We start from the raw sequence: 7,357 nt of genomic DNA, 5'->3' as shown, positions 1-7,357 counted from the left end.
ATAGCATATCAGCTAGTGTTTCACAACCATATAAAAGTACACAATGTTTTTAATGTATCTTTGTTAAAAAAATAAGTTCATGATAATTCTCATGTGATTCATTGGAATTTGATACAGGCAGAACCGAAAGGTTTTTTCCAGGTAGAGTCGCTTCAAATATTAGGCCGGAGAGAAACCTTGCTCGAGAATCGAGCCATCGCCCAGGTTAAAGTGTAATGGAAGCACTTTACCCCAGAGGAGGTCACCTGAGAGATGGAGGACAAGATGCAAGAAGCATTTCTGACCTTGTTACAAAAGGAAAATAATTAAAGGACAAACACTAGGGACAATGTTTATTTAAAAGGGGGGAAGATGTAACTCCCCTACATTTCAATGTTTTAAACATTGACTATTTTAGACATGGAACTATTATTGGATTGAATGGATATAGAAGCCATGTTTGGACTTTAGCGATGATGTAATTATTTTATTATTACTGATATAATAAATATATTGTTTGGAAAGAAAATCAAGAAAGAACACTAGAGTTTAGAAGATTTCTTTCCATCTTGAGAAAAATTTGTTGGTGGTCAAGTCCACATGATGGGCCTTCCCTAAAATCTCCTAAAAATCCCTAAGAGAAAATAATTAAAAATAATTTGATTTAACATGATGGGAGAGAGAGATTATGTTAAATAACTTAGTTGAAGAAAAATATTAAGTAGGGTGGAATAAAGCGTTGTGGGAGAAAAAGCCAAGATTTAAAGGAAAATAAATTATTCTTTTTCAAGAAAACTAAAACAAAAAGGCCTAGGCAAAATGGTTGGTAGACCTTAAAGTAGGATGTTGTTAAAAATATGTTGGGAAGAAAGCCTATAAAAATAAACCACCAAAGAACCAAAGGGGTTGTTGGTTCTTAAGGGCAAGGAGATCTTAGCTCGGGGGGTAATAGTCGAGGCAGTTCATGATCAAGAGGAACGTGCTTGGTTCCTTAATATTTTCCAAGTCATTATTGTGATTCGATACTTGGTCATATTTTATTATCATAGTGAAAAGGAAATTGACATGTAGTAGTATATTATTGAAAGAAATGCTTACTGTATATATTCATTTATGATTCAGTTTTGGATTCCTAAAATATATAAATATATACATTTAGATACATTTACCTTATAATTACATTACCGATAGTAGTATGCATGGTTTCATTATGCATGCATGAAAAATAGATTATGAAAATTATGGAATGTAGATGAAATATTTTGTACATGTACTCATATGAATTGGAAGATAAATATTTTTATATAGGATGTTAAAGGAATCGACAAATTCTAAAAGTTTTGTAGATGTGAATTTAAATAAAGGATCATATTGTATGTATACTATACACCTTGAGGATTTAGTATTGTGCACATATGGTGCGAATTGGAATATAACCTAAGGTGCATGTGGGTAGATTTCCTTCCATTTCAATGTAGTTATGTATCCAAAGAGGAATCTATTTAACTAACTCTGCTTAGTGTTATAAGTGAAGATAAATATATAATAAGAAAATTGTCTATTAGACAATCGACATAGAATACCAAAACATTTATAACAGGTAACATACAATTTTGTTCTTTTCCAAACCATAATAATTAGCCAGAATTCTAATAATTCTGAAAGGTGTAGTTACAAGTAAGGAGAGGAACGAATGAGAAATTCGGTGATATAAATCCCGTGTGGATATATTATTATAATGGCCTTGTAACTATAATTAGGTGGACCTATAGTTCCACATCACATAACTACATGTTAGCTATAGGTTCCAAAAGGTATAGACTTCTAACCGACAATTTCAATTTATACGCCTTCATGGGAAAACTGTGGTTCCTAGACTGTACTAGTTGATCATAAAATGAAAAAAAGGTAACCAAAGTTATATGGCTCATAAGTATAGATTGAGTAATGAGTATATACAAATAATCGAAAGCAGAATGCTAAGTAAGTGGAACACAAAGACTTATAACAAAGAAGCAATTGGAACTTGCGCATAGCCTGAACAAGAATCATTAACATTGTGTATATGAATAAACATAATTATTTATCACTAAGAGCTTGTTATTCATGGAAATTTACAAACTAACCTTAGTATCAATACGATGTAAAAAAAAGAGGACATAACAACTAAATGTAAATAAAAATACGAACTTGAATATAAATAGGAATGAGTCAACAAGAAATATTGTTATCACAAGTTGTAAATTTGACATAGAGTCACAGAAACCATTTGTATTAAAACATATCACAAATGGATAGTGTACCATTGAATGATTCACAAGAAAAGTGAATTGAATGTTATAAGAAGGACCTAAACCATTTCCAAATCTTTTCATTGAATTGAAAGATAGAGAAACAAGTAGTGGCTACAGACTGATTTGAGTGCATAAGTTTTGCATTTCCCAGGAACACTAGTTCCTTTGAAGTCCAAACCCAGAAAATTTTTTCATAAGAAATCAAACAAATAAGCCATTCTTAGCCTATGTATTTGTGTTTATATAAGGGGCTCGACCCTTGACAGCCATGGACTCAATAGAAACACTGGCTAAGGAATACCAGAGGCGCAGGCGAATACCCATAACATGGTTGAATGGAGTGGGAGATCCCAACCTGGAAGGGAGATACTCGAATTAGTTTATGAAAACCGCTTGGTATAGGAAAAACGAACTCGATACTTGATAAAGAGATTACAATTTCATGTGGGTACCTATAAAGGAAACCACAAAAGAAAATAAAGAGCGATGAAACTAGATTGCAAGTTGAGGCAACAACTTAACCACTACTAGAATTGAAATAAAAGGAAGAAAGAAACATGATTTACCTGTGGGAGGATTTCATTAGGTATTCCTTTGGGCTTGGGAAAATACACCAGCAATAAGTGAGACTTGGAAACCCTTAAGGTAACTCTACTAAGAAGAAAACAATGGATATAATCAACAAAAAGTGGAAATTCGTAAGATAAATAACAATTCAAGTTCTAAGTGTTGAGTATTAATTCCCAATGAGAAAACAAAGGACTGGAAGGAATTGGAGAGCAATAACCAGAGTGCGCTCAAATCATAAATGGGAGAAGAAATGTGCTACGCATACCCTTTCTCAGAAAGTTTAAACCCTTAACAAACCCCAAACTCAACTATATTACTCAGAAGATTATTGAAACCCTAACTAAAGGTGTTGATGACAGAGATAGGGTATTACCATACGAGTGCTGAAACAGAAGCGGATGAGATAGCATACTCCACGGGTAAGAGCCATGACTTCACCTAAACACAGAAAGGCAGAGGGAATACTAGATTAAACCCAACAGGAAAAAAAGAGGGAAACCACTCTACAAGACATCCTAAAAGTATAAAATGTGGAAACACAAGGAGCAAGAGCGCACATACCTAAAGAGGGTATAGAAATGAAAAATGCATTCTGGAACTTAATTCAGGGCATCAAGCCATAATTACTCTAGAAGGGGCCGAAATCCTACATAGAAAAACAAACAAGGTAACGCATAAGAGTCTAGCATCTGAGAAATAAACAAACATTAATATTCTCCAAAATAGAGAGACAGCCTAATTTATTAAAAGTATAAGAACAAAAAATAGGGTAATACTTGGATCGAATGCATTCCAGTGCATGGAAGGATCCTGCACATTAAAATTACAACTAACCCTCACAGAGACACCAAGTGGTGCAACGTTTAGGTCACAAGGAAAATCAAATGACACAGTGAAAACTAGTGAAAAATAGGGTTAGTCAATTTGAAACACTGATCATTTTCCATTGTTAGATGTGGGTGATAGACCAAGGTCATCAATAGTGCTACCAGGGATCCATGTGAAGTTCACATGATCACCCTTGTGTGGTGCCAATCTCGTACGCCAAGTGTGTAGAAAAGGTCTACATGGCTTCCACGGCCCCACTCATATTCCCTATTCAAAGTTACCAAGGCGAGTTGGATAGTAATACCAACATTGTAACAAACCTCATGTCATACCATATATATATGAAATAAACCAACATAAATGTCGCACCATTGATAGGACCCCTGCATCGGGTTAATAAATATCCTTTTGTAAAGATGAACCTAGAAAGATAATGTAAAACCTTTGAATTAAGAGGTATAATGTAAACCCATATTATGTGGTAAGAGAGTCATTTTAGCAAACGAAATGGGAGGTTATATTAACCATGTCTATGACCACACTGTGGGGAAAACAAATTATGTGTCTAGAATAACAAAATAATGGTGAGATTAAGTCATTACAAATAATAGAGAATAGGACAAATAAACTTTTATATACAAAAAGAGAGTGACTAGATTACTTGAACAAGCGATAAATTATATATGGAGAGGGATCACTTTTTAGAATATAAATTGCCATAAGAGATGATATCCATAGAGATCTAAACCAGAATTGTAAGAGTTGTTGCAATACTAAAATATATCAAGGAAAAATTGAATTGTATCCCTTAAAGACTTAAGGAAATAATATGGTATTATTAAACAACAAATATGGGTAAAAAAAAAATGTATGTGGATTCAGGTATGTTACATATATTCAAATACTTAAGTTAAAATATATTTTTGACTTAATTGCATTATACTTTTAATTTTTTTAATAATTTAAATTGAAATATATTAAAGTTCAATGGGGGACAATGGTTCAAGATGGGGTAATTAATCCCCTCCCACACAAAGATTAATATGAAGAGGGGCGTCAGGGAAGCCATTGTTGGCAAGCAAGATTTGAAGGTTCTAGAACGAGCCAAGAGTATAGTGTTGCTTGGTTTTCTGAGGGTCACGACTGTTGGTTTCAGGGAATGGGTTGTGATACATCGGTGGGAACATACATTCTTGGAGCGCAGGGTGGCTATCTTTCACAGCCATCCCCTGCCCTCCACTCCGAGAACTTAAAGATGATCAGTGACTCAGGTGCTAATGGTTTCAATTCCACAGAGGAGGTTGTTCCGAGCATATTAATCTGGGACCCTGGTTCGCTATGGAAGGCTAAGCCTATGGGTAAGCTTCTAGATTTAGGACACGTTGGTCACCAAGTTTGACAAGAGGCCTTCATTTTTGCTTTCAAGGGTTCCTTTCTCACCACTATGCGGGTAAAGATTTCATGTTTAATTTTGTTTTATGCTCATGATTTTTTTTCTAGAAGGTCTAGTAAAGTCATTTTAGAGGTGCTTGGCATGTTCTTGGTGCTTTTCGGTGTGGTTGATGGTGGAGTCAAAGATCCATTTGCGGCTCATGTTCTTTACCTTTGTCATACTTCACCTCTGGAGGGTCTATGGGATGGTGGTTATGTAGCCCTAGGGATCTCATTTTCTTATGTGGGGCCCGAGAGCCATTTGAAGTTTGGGGAGGCCTGGAGGAGTTTGTGTCTCTGGTGTTGGCTTGTGACTAGAGAGGGTGGTCGCAGTTACTGCCCAATCAGGGGTGCAAAAGGCAGTTGTAGTCTCATTAGTGAGTGTTTTGGCGATACACATTTTACATTCTTCTTTGGTTTTTTATCTAACAAGGTGTTTGGGGTTCCTTTGGGCAGTTGGTTCATTGGGCTGAAAGCTCCACGTGGGAATTGTTTGTGTCCTATATGGAGATTTATGTAGCACCAACAAGGATGTGTTTGCAAAGGAGAAATTCCTCATGGCCAAGGTTTAGCCCACCAAATGGACCACCGAGACAATGGGGAAGCAGTGGATCAGCGGCCCACCAACTCGCTTAGGAGAGTAGACTTACCCCTTCCCTTTGATTTCCTAGAAGCGCAGATTCATCAGGTTACCACATTAGTGGAGTAGTTGGCTTGGGACTAACATGATGACCAGAACAATATTATTTCTTTTTTGAATGACCTCCAACACAACTAGTGCCATATGATGGAAAGGTTGGTCTCCCTTCGTCAAGGTCAGAAGAGGATACGAGATATGTTGGACCAACTTGACAGCATAATGGCTCATATGGAAGTGCATGTGCACGAAGCTTTTCGTCATCCTCTGCCACCTAGCAATGGTATGGATGAACCTGCTTCGGGTAATTTAGTTGATCAAGGATGATTATGGGTTGTATTTTGATTCTTGTGCTCTTTTGGTTACTTTAGAAAATTTTCTTGTGGTCTTTAAGTTTCCTTTTGTTGTTGTCATGGCCTTTTTACCATTACCTCATGGCCAACAAGTCCAGTAAGAATAAGGTAGAAAGAGTTTTTCATCCATACTTCTCACGGTGTATCTTTATTATGACTTGATAAAAAAATTGAACTCACAAAAAAATTGTAATTTCAAATTTATTTCGAATTTAAATTGTTAAAAATTTGTATATATATATATATATATATAATTTCAATAAAAATTATGTAATTTTTTTTTTTTTTTATTGTAGTTTGATTTCTATCGGTTTATTATAGCCTTAAATTTTTGGTTAAAAAACTTAATAATAATTTAATTAAAGATTAAATTTAATAATTTTTTCAAAATAATAATAATATTAAATAATATTAAACATTATATGTACTTTTTTTGGTCACGAAAGACATTAAAATTATAAAATTAAGTGTGAAGAATTTTTTTTAAATAAAGGGCAAATATAACCCATAATATGTTTATAATTTTTTATTTACTTAAAAAAATCATTATTATAATCAAAATTATTTATTAGATTATTTTTTAATATATAATATATTTAAATACTATTAAAAAATAATGTTCTAAATAAAATACAATGATATGGATAAGCTTCATAACATTATCAACCAACCAAAAACTATTTGACATTATCAACAAACCAAAAACTATTTATCAAATACATTTGGATAAACTTGATAACCATTACCAAGACACCAAAAACAATCATATCCATGGGATACAACCCCATAATAGTATGCATTGGATACCATGCCATAATAGTTGAGATTTTTTATAATTTAATTTTAGGAGATGTTTCGATTATAAGTTAAATTTTTTATTTATATTTTAACTTTATTTAAAAACATATATGTGAGAATATTTTTTCTCCTTTAGCAAAAAGTCGAGTAATAAATAACTTTAATGCTAAAGTCAAGTAATAAATAACTTTATTATTATTATATTTATGTAAAAGTGATAAGTAACTCTATTATTATTATTATATTTATGCCATGAATAATTTTACTTAAATAACAATTATAAAACATAATTTTTTTTATAAGTATATTGAAAAGAAATAAAAACTCATATTTTATATAAAAAGAAATATAAATATATAATGATACTGCAATTTTATTATTTAGGTAATAGTAAAATACTTCACAAAAACTTATTTCAGAAGTCAATCTTAGGCCCTCAGTGGTAAATAATGTTGATTCCATAGAGT

General features: G+C 33.2%; 1 long non-coding RNA gene across 1 annotated transcript; it reads right to left on the bottom strand.

Annotated features, from left to right (window-relative positions):
• Positions 1-2,372: 2,372 nt before the first annotated feature.
• On the bottom strand, positions 2,373-3,756 carry LOC149169087 (uncharacterized). Its single transcript, XR_016259365.1, has 5 exons — positions 3,620-3,756; positions 3,405-3,489; positions 3,217-3,281; positions 2,840-2,924; positions 2,373-2,628 (listed from the first exon to the last, which is right to left on the bottom strand). It is a non-coding gene; the product is annotated as an uncharacterized LOC149169087 (long non-coding RNA).
• Between the last annotated feature and the right edge of the window lie 3,601 nt (positions 3,757-7,357).

This window comes from Pinus tabuliformis, chromosome 4_2 (genome assembly GCF_031772625.1).
Source record: "Pinus tabuliformis cultivar Carrire ecotype Pingquan chromosome 4_2, CPIR1, whole genome shotgun sequence".
In the NCBI taxonomy this organism is placed as follows: domain Eukaryota; kingdom Viridiplantae; phylum Streptophyta; class Pinopsida; order Pinales; family Pinaceae; genus Pinus; species Pinus tabuliformis.
Note: the sequence above shows the minus strand (reverse complement) of the source record. Positions and strands in the feature narration are given on the sequence as shown.